The sequence below is a fragment of the Hipposideros armiger genome, unplaced genomic scaffold (assembly GCF_001890085.2).
Source record: "Hipposideros armiger isolate ML-2016 unplaced genomic scaffold, ASM189008v1 scaffold_741, whole genome shotgun sequence".
NCBI lineage: Eukaryota > Metazoa > Chordata > Mammalia > Chiroptera > Hipposideridae > Hipposideros > Hipposideros armiger.
This window is the reverse complement of record NW_017732091.1, coordinates 573,473-581,869: the sequence shown is the minus strand read 5'-3', so window position 1 is coordinate 581,869 and position 8,397 is coordinate 573,473.

The following is an 8,397-nucleotide window of genomic DNA, read 5'->3' as shown; positions in this document are numbered from 1 at the left end:
CGTCCCCAGCTCCCTCTCAGTCTCTTTGTGGGAGTTCTAGCCTCACCTAGCCAGCCGGCACCTTGAGACTGCCTTTTCAGTGACCTGCAGGCACCTCAAACGTAGCAAGTCCTAAACGTAACTTCTCATTTTTCTCCATCCTCCACTCCCCCATCACGGTAAATGATGTATGTCCACCCACCAATTCTCACCTCAGACACACGGGAGTCTTCATTCTTGAGTCCTCACATAAAACCATCAGCATATCCTTTTATGTCTATTTCCAAAATCCGTCTTAAATCCATCTACTTTTCTCCTTCCCTCTGGTTCAAGTTACCGTCTTTCACCTGGCTTCATTTTGTCTCTCTCTATTAAATCCTTTTCCCCAGATGCTCAGCCTACTTTTTACTTCTTCATTATTTTCTCAGACTATAGCTTTAAAAGCCCTTCGCTTCCCCTCCCCATTCCTGCCTCACCCAAGCTTCTGGTATCAAGGGTGAAAATTGGGGAAGTTGGGGAGCAGTGCTTGTTGGGGCTTGAGGAAGTGCTGAGTGGATAGTGGTGATGTGGCATCCGTGTGTGGACCGCTGAACATATGGGAAGGAGGATAAGAGGTTCGGACTAGCTATGGAGATGTGAATTCCTCCATGTGGAGATGAGTATGGCTCCTCTCTCCATGGAAGTGAGAGAAGAGAAAGCGAAGCGGAGGGCCAAGAACTAAGTCAGGAGGAACTGGCGTAGTCAGAAGGGAGAGGGACAGTACCAGCAAAAGAAACTGAAATTCGCAGACTAGGAAGCAACTTTCGAAATGATCTAGCCCACCTCTCCCGTGTAACTGACGAGAAAATGGTTGTCCAGATACAAGAACAGTCCGTCAACAGGGTGGCTACAAAAGAATAGCGCTACATCAATCTGGAGGGGGTAGGACAGTGGCTTTCAAGAGATAGGAGGTGGTCCACAGAGCCAAGTGCTACTGAGGACCCCAGCAAGGTGAGAGCACTGAGAATGGGTCCCGAAATTGATTGATGGATGCTTGGGTCTCCCAGGGTGCACTTTTGGTAAAGTAGGGGACATGGAACCCCTTCCGTCCCTCCGCCTTGGCAGTCCTTCCCCAGTGACACGATTGTCTGTCTCTGCTACAAGCCGGGCTCTGGGCTCTGAGCACAGTTCCCTGGGTGGGCTCTGGGCTGTGCAGCTGCAACAGGCCCATCACCTCCTTCATTCCAGGCACCAGGGCAACCACAGCCCGTTTTGAATTTTAAGGAACACATCGTTAGCATTTTATTATCCTCCATCGCCCCCTCTGTAATCAGCAGGAGCCTTCTCTGGGTTGTTCACAGCTGTAGGAACAAATCACTCACGGTAACCCCTATCCTGTTGTGGGCAGTTGACTTTGCAATCAAGCACTCTATTTATCCCCGGTAAGTTTTAACTCGTAATATCTGGCTCAAGATCCAGAAAAAGATATCAGCATGGACGGATCTAACACGCCTAGCATTTTTTCACTCACTCATTTATTTATGCAATAAGCTATTCCTCCCAATTCTGTCTCTAGTAAACGTGACCAGCCTGCTCTCTCTGTTTCTTCAGTTGTATTTTTATGCAAACCATTGAAAAAGAGTTCCAAAGGGGTGGAGGCCTCCCTCACTACATGAAACACCTCCCTGAAGAACGACTGACCACTGAATTAGTTCCTTTATTCATTCGGCAAATTGATTCAATAAATATGTGTTGAGGCCCTACTATGTGCCTGGTCATAATGTACATGCTGGAGAAACATACAGCAGTGAACAAATCAGACAAGGTTCCTGCTGATTACAGAGGGGGAAATGGAGGATAATAAAATAATATAATAATAATAATAACAACAACAACAAAATAATAATAATAATAATAACTAACATTTATTGAGCATTTTCTTTGTGCCAGGAATTGTTCTAAACACTTTGTATACTTACTCTTCACAAAAACCTTACGTGGTAAATGCTACCTCGAAAATGTTCCCATTTTTGAGATTAAGTATATTGAGGCACGGAGAAGTCACTTGGCTCAAGGTCATGCAGAGCCTAAAGGATACAGCATCAACCTAGGCAATCTGGCTCCAGAGTCTGTGTATTGAACAACTGGGCTTCCATTGAGCCTCTGTGAAAATCAACACCAAGTTAAACATACTCATAAAGACATATGGAAATAGTCCCCTATGAGAGGCAGTCACATTTCAGCTGAGCTCTGAGTGACAAGAAGGAGCCAACATCTCAAGATCTGAGGGGAGAGCAACAGAGAGTGTGACCAGGGATGAGGTTGGCGAGGTGGGCGGGGCGGGGCCTATGGGGCCTTGTGGACTAGGGAATCCTAGGGATTTGGGCTACAGGAATTCAACCAGTTATTAGTGGTGCCTCAGTATCCAGCCTACACATGCTCATCTTGTCCACAAAGATACCACGAATGACTTCCTTTCCCCATGCCTACACAAGATCAAAGGGTGCCTGCCCCCTTTCCACACCGAGCAGTTCCCTCCCAGTTGTCACCATCGGTGTGGTACAGCAAGACACACCCTGGACGCACAATCGGGGTCCAGAATCCATTACATCACCGTCTCCCTATGTCAGCTTGGCCAAGTGACAGCCTCTCTGATCTTTGGTTTCCGGGGATTCAGTTCCCCGCTTGCTCCCTAATGTTGCATCGCCCCCAGAAATGGACGACTCAGGAATGAAGCCTTTTGAGACACTCTGCTCTAGGGAGCAATCGCTCTTTCCACCTCCCCCCTTCCAGATCTCGTCCATCCTCTCCACAAGGTCCAGGTAACCGGCGTCTGACTTGGGCTTCAGCACCTAGCAACTCCAGGGAACGCTCTCTCATCTCCCAGAAGCCCCGCTGGTTTGACCCCATCACGTTTACTTAGCCAAGTGTTATACAACCCTCCCCTTAATTACACACTCAATCAGCTGCTCCGAAGCTCAGCAATTTGTGGTCTCTGGGCATCCCCCAGCTGCTTTTCTGGAGGGAGCTTGCAGGCTGGGCCTTAGCAGGCCTCTGAAGCCCTGACTGGGCGGCTCAGGCCACGGTGCCCAGAGCTGAAAGCCTTGCTGCCATTTCACACTCGATTTCCTTCCAAATTAATTCTCTGATGAATCCTGTCCTTCGCAGTGATTCAGTGTGGGCCATTGCCTTACATCCTTCCTTTACCTTTGAGACTTTTAATCTCTCTCAATCCTGGTTTGCCTCTGTGCACAGCCTGTCTCGGAGAAAAATGCCATGCTTTCCAACCAACGTAAATGGCCCTACTCCCCCCGGCCCCCACCCCATGGCACACTTCCTTTACCGGTTTACCTAGGCCATACCTTTAATTATAATGCACCTACTCGCCTCTCTAAAAATCTCTGCACCACGAGGAGCGACCTGAACTTCTAGGCCAATAGTGAGCCTCTGAATTCTAACTTCTTAAGCCCTGAATACATGAAGATGCAGATCCAAAGTTTGTATTTGAGCAGCTACCACGCTCCAGACCCTCTCATATAACATTACACTCTCCGCCACGGGCCCACTCCTGCCTGTAGAAAGCACCGTCACCCTCAGTATACAGATCAGGACACTCGGCAATGTTAAGTGAGCTGCCCAAGGTCACAGGGCTCAGGGAAGCGGTGAAGCTGCAACTCAAATCCCGGGCTCTTTCCTCCAAGGCAGGTGCTGCTTTAACCACCCTACAAGTGGCTTACGCACCTCTAAGACAGTCACCAGGATCTGACCACCAACGGCACGCCACTCGGGACTGGGCGGCCACTGCCTGAGGAGCACTCAGTCGGAGCCACAGGGAGGCTTTTCTGGCTATAACATGAGCAAAGCCTTGTGTTCGTACAACACTTCGTATTACGAAGTGCTTGATGTACCTAATCGAGGCAATCCGCGGATAATCAATCCTGTGAGGGAGGCACTATAGTAGAGTCCTATTTTACACACGAGGATATACAGGAAGTTAACAGACTTGTCCAAAGTCACACAGATAGTACATGCAGAGGGAGGACTCAAACTCACAGCTCGTGACTCCAAAAGCAGTGCTCTCTCAAGCTCTCAGACGTGACTTGGGATCTGTGCTTCAGAAAGGAAGGTTGTGTGCCATGCCACCCCACCCCTCACCTTCAGGGGAGCGTACATTTCAAAAGCCAGGTGGAAAGAAAGCAGTCCTGGGAAGATCAGCTTTTTATTGGGGAAAGCGCTTCTCAGCTCTCTCCACCCGCCCTTCGACAAGAACCAGGTTCCCAGAGGCTGGCAGGGTGGACTGGGTGGGTCGGGGCTGCATGGCTGGTCCCCTCGGCCACTAGAGGGCAGGGTCTGAACAGAATACACAGCCCTCTCCCCAGAGAGTTCCCCAGCCAGCCAAAGGGGCACACACTTTTCCTAGTAGCCCCAGGATACACAGCAGACTGCAGCTCTGGCCCCCAAGCTGAAGAAGGATACTTCCTTGGCATATAGGAAACAAAGCAGTTGGTCTCAACCTCTCCCAGCATCCTTTGCAGGTAGATGGGCAGTGCCCTAGAGGATTCCAGCTGAGGGGAAGGGATGCCAGGTATCACTTGCAAAGACTTGAGTTTCTTACAAAAATACAAACAGGTCAGCATGCCAGGTCCCGCTGCTCTGAGGACGGGGGTGGGGTGGGATTGGAGCTTTTTCGTCTTTCTCCTGGTGGGCCCTTCAGAGTTTTGATCCCCTCCCTGCAAACTATTAAAGGGGATTCAGCTGTGAGTAGGATAAGCCATGAGGCCCTCAGGAAGGTCTGTCAGGTGAGCTCGATGAAGTCAACCTGCCCAAGCAAGCCCGGCTTCGTCGAGGAAGGGGAGAGACCGCTCTATCCTGGGAGGCCCTCTACTTTGTCATCTAAGGGTAAGTAAGTCACCCCTCTGGAAATGACTTTAACCTGAACAGCACTCATTTTAAAAGCATTAAGAGAAAGGAGTCAAGGCCAGGGGCAGGTAAGGAGTTTATGTAGTGCTTTTCACAGCTATCCTAAGGACAAACCGTCAGGTAGATAAATATTAACGTCCCTGTTTTACAGTTGAGAAAACATAAGCTCAGAGTAGTTAAGTGACTTGTCCACAGGCACATAAGTGGTGAGTCGGGGAGCCGGGGGTCCCCTGCACACACAGGCATTCTCCCCTCTGTAAGGCGGGAGGAGGCACTGCCTGAGAGAGGGTGGCTGGGAAAAGCATTCCCAAACCACTTGAGGAAACCTTTCACAGCTAAGAATCGAGTGGGGAGAAAGAGCAAAAGGGCAAAAAAGGACACTTGAAAGCCCTTACATTTACTCAGTTCTCACAACAACCCTAATTAGTAGGTATAATTATCTCCATTTTACATGAGAGGAAAAACAGGCTCAGGAACACATGTCCAAGGGTCACAAAGAAAAAACCAGCGTCAGAATTTGAACCCAGCCGTCCGCAGGATGTTTTCCTTTACTCCATGCGTCCTCCTGGTGGTGAGGAGGGAGAGGTGCGCAGAAACCGCTTTGCAGGGGGAGTTCAGAATCCATTCATCTTTGCGGAAGTCCACTTTGTGCCAAGCCTTGTACTTGGCTCTAAGAACACAGTAATATACAAGACCGACAGCCCCCAACTTGAGGGACGAACAGAAACATGGGAGGCGACAAGATGAGCAGGGATTAGACGGGCAAAGACAGTGTGTGTCGGGTCAGGCACGCCGGACTTCCTTTTCTTAACACAGCTCAGAGTGGCCCCAGGGGATATGTTGAGGGGGTGTGAGGGATGAGGCTGAAGAGGTGAGCAGGGGCCAGGTCTCAAGGGGTAAGGAAAGGCAAGAAAGGGTGTGATCTCAGGATGCCACTGAGTAACCTGGGAGGATGGTGACGGGCCCAGCGGAGCGGTGGCAGAGGGGATGTGTGCATTCATTCAACAAGTGCTTCAGCATTAGCATGAGCCAGGCACTGTTCTCGGTGCTGGGGGCACATCAGTGGACAAGGTGAGACAAGGCGAATGGGTTTGCTAGGGCCGCCATAACAAAATACTACAGATCAGGTGGCTTAACGGTAGAAATGTATTTCCTCACAGTTCTGGAGGCTAGAAGTTCAAGATCACGGTGTCAGCCGGGTTGGTTTCTTCTGAGGCCTCCGACCTTGGCTTATAGATGGCCATCTTCTCCCTGTGTCTTCACATGGCCTTTCTCTGTGTTGCTGTCCTAATCTCCTCTCCTTATAAGGATACCAGTCTTATTGGATGAGGGCCCATCGGGGTGACCCCTCTTTACCTTAATTACCTCCTTAAAGGCCCTATCTCCAAATATAGTCACCGCTGAGGTACTGAGGGTTAGGACCTCAAAATGTGAATTTTGAGGAGCTATAATTCAGCCCCATAACACAAAGTGTAGACCGTAATGAAGGCTGGAGCAAGAGGGAGAGGAAGAGAGATGCCATTGAGTTGAGATTTGAGGAGAGGGAGCTACCCGTGCATATGTTTAGGAGAGCATTCCAGGGAGAGGGAACAGCTGTGCAAAGACCCAAGGTGAGGACATGAGTTGGGGCTACTCAGCATCCAAGATAGTAAGGAGGAAGAAGGCTAGGGTGGCTGGAGCACAGGGAGGTAGGAAAGGGTGTCCCAGGGCCTTGAGGACCATCATGATGACTGGCTCTTTCTTTGATATGGGAAAGCAGAGAATTTTAAACAGAAGAGTGGCATGATCTAACTTGTGTTTTAAAAGCAATGCCTGTGTTGAGAAGAAATTGGGGGAGAGGGGAAGGGGAGAAACCGGGAGTCTTTGCAGTCATCCAGGTGAGAAAGGGTGTCGGGGCTGAGACAGTAACAATGGAAGTCTTGGGAAGTGGTCAATTCTGGATATAGTTTGAAGAGCGATCCAGTGGGGTTTCCCGACGGATCAGATGTAGGCCATGAGAAAAAGAGGGGAGTCAAGGGTCATTCCCAAGTTCTTGGCCCAAGCAACCGGGTGAACGGTGGTGCCATTTGCCTAGCTGGGGAAGCCTGTAGAAGTACATTTAAAGAGGCATAGGATTGAGAGTTGATGGTGAATAATGGGCAGCTTAATACATATTAAGTGTCTTACATATCCATGTAGAGATGTGGAGTAGACAGTTGGAAATGAGAATTCAGGGGAAAGGTCCAGATCGAAGGTATACATTTAGGAGACATCATAGAAATAGTATTTTAAACGATGGAACTGCTTGGGGGTGGGCGTAGGAGAAAAGGTCTAGGGTAAGCCCCGAGATACTCCAACAGAGATTAGGAAAAGGCACAATCAGCAAAAACTGAGGCGTGGAGAAGCTGGAGGGAAACCAAGGGCATTTGTCATGGAAGCGAAATGTAAAAAAAAATTCCAAGACTGCTGATGAGAAGCTGAGTAAAGAGACTGGAAATTGGCTGTTGGACTGAGCACTCCAAGGTCACTGATGATTTTGACAAAAGCCGTTTCCACGGAGTGCAAGGGGCGGGTACCTAATCACAGCTGATTCAAGAGAGAATGGGAAGGAAGCGAAGAATCAGAGGTGGCACGTATACACAACTCTTTTAAGGAGCTCTGTTGTAAAGGGGAGAAGAAAAATAGCATCGTAGTTCAAAGACGTGGGAAAATTTTAGGACAAGATTTTACAGCATCTGTGGATGCTCACGGGCATAACTGATGGGGGAGAAAATTAACAATGCAGGAAAGAGATCGTTGGAGCAGTCAATGCAAAGCTGGAGGGTTGGCCTTAGATAGGAGTAGGGATGGTTCATTCTTAGTAACAGGAGAAAGGCCTTATGGGCAACCAACGCAACGGGGTGAGCGGATTTGGTGGTGGTGCCAGTGGTGGTCGAGGAGATGGAAGTTCTCTTCTGATCGCTTTTATTGTCTTAGTGAAATAAGAAATATATTGATAGTAATCATCAGAGTGAGGAGGGGGAGGGGATACTAGACATCAAGAATGGAGAGAGGGGACTAGATTCAAGAAATAAACAGGTGGGATTGGTGGACCTTAACTGATTAGACATAGGGAACCATGAGGAAGGAGATAGGATAGGTTTCTGGTTCAGCAGCCGAGTGCATAGTGGAGGTGTCTTTCACGCAGATAGGAGAGCCTGTGGCAGGAGCAGGTCTAGGAGGAGACAGGGGCTTGACTTTGACCTAGAACATTTTGTGTCTGTGGGGCATCCAAGTGGACAGGAGTGTCTGAAGCTCAGATGAGGAACCTGAGCTGGAGAAGTATAATATTTAGATCTGGGAGCTGTCCGCATAAAGATGGTAGGAAGTGGAGAGGTTTCCGTGATTGCTATTTTCTGAGAGGTCAAGGGCTTGGTTGTCGGAGGTCAGAGAAAGTCTGAAATAGATTCTGGGGCATAATGAGACAATTGATAAGGAAATAGAGGGCTCCCCAAGTACCTCGGAGGCCCAGTTCAAGGCGAGCCCTTCCGTTGCCAGTGG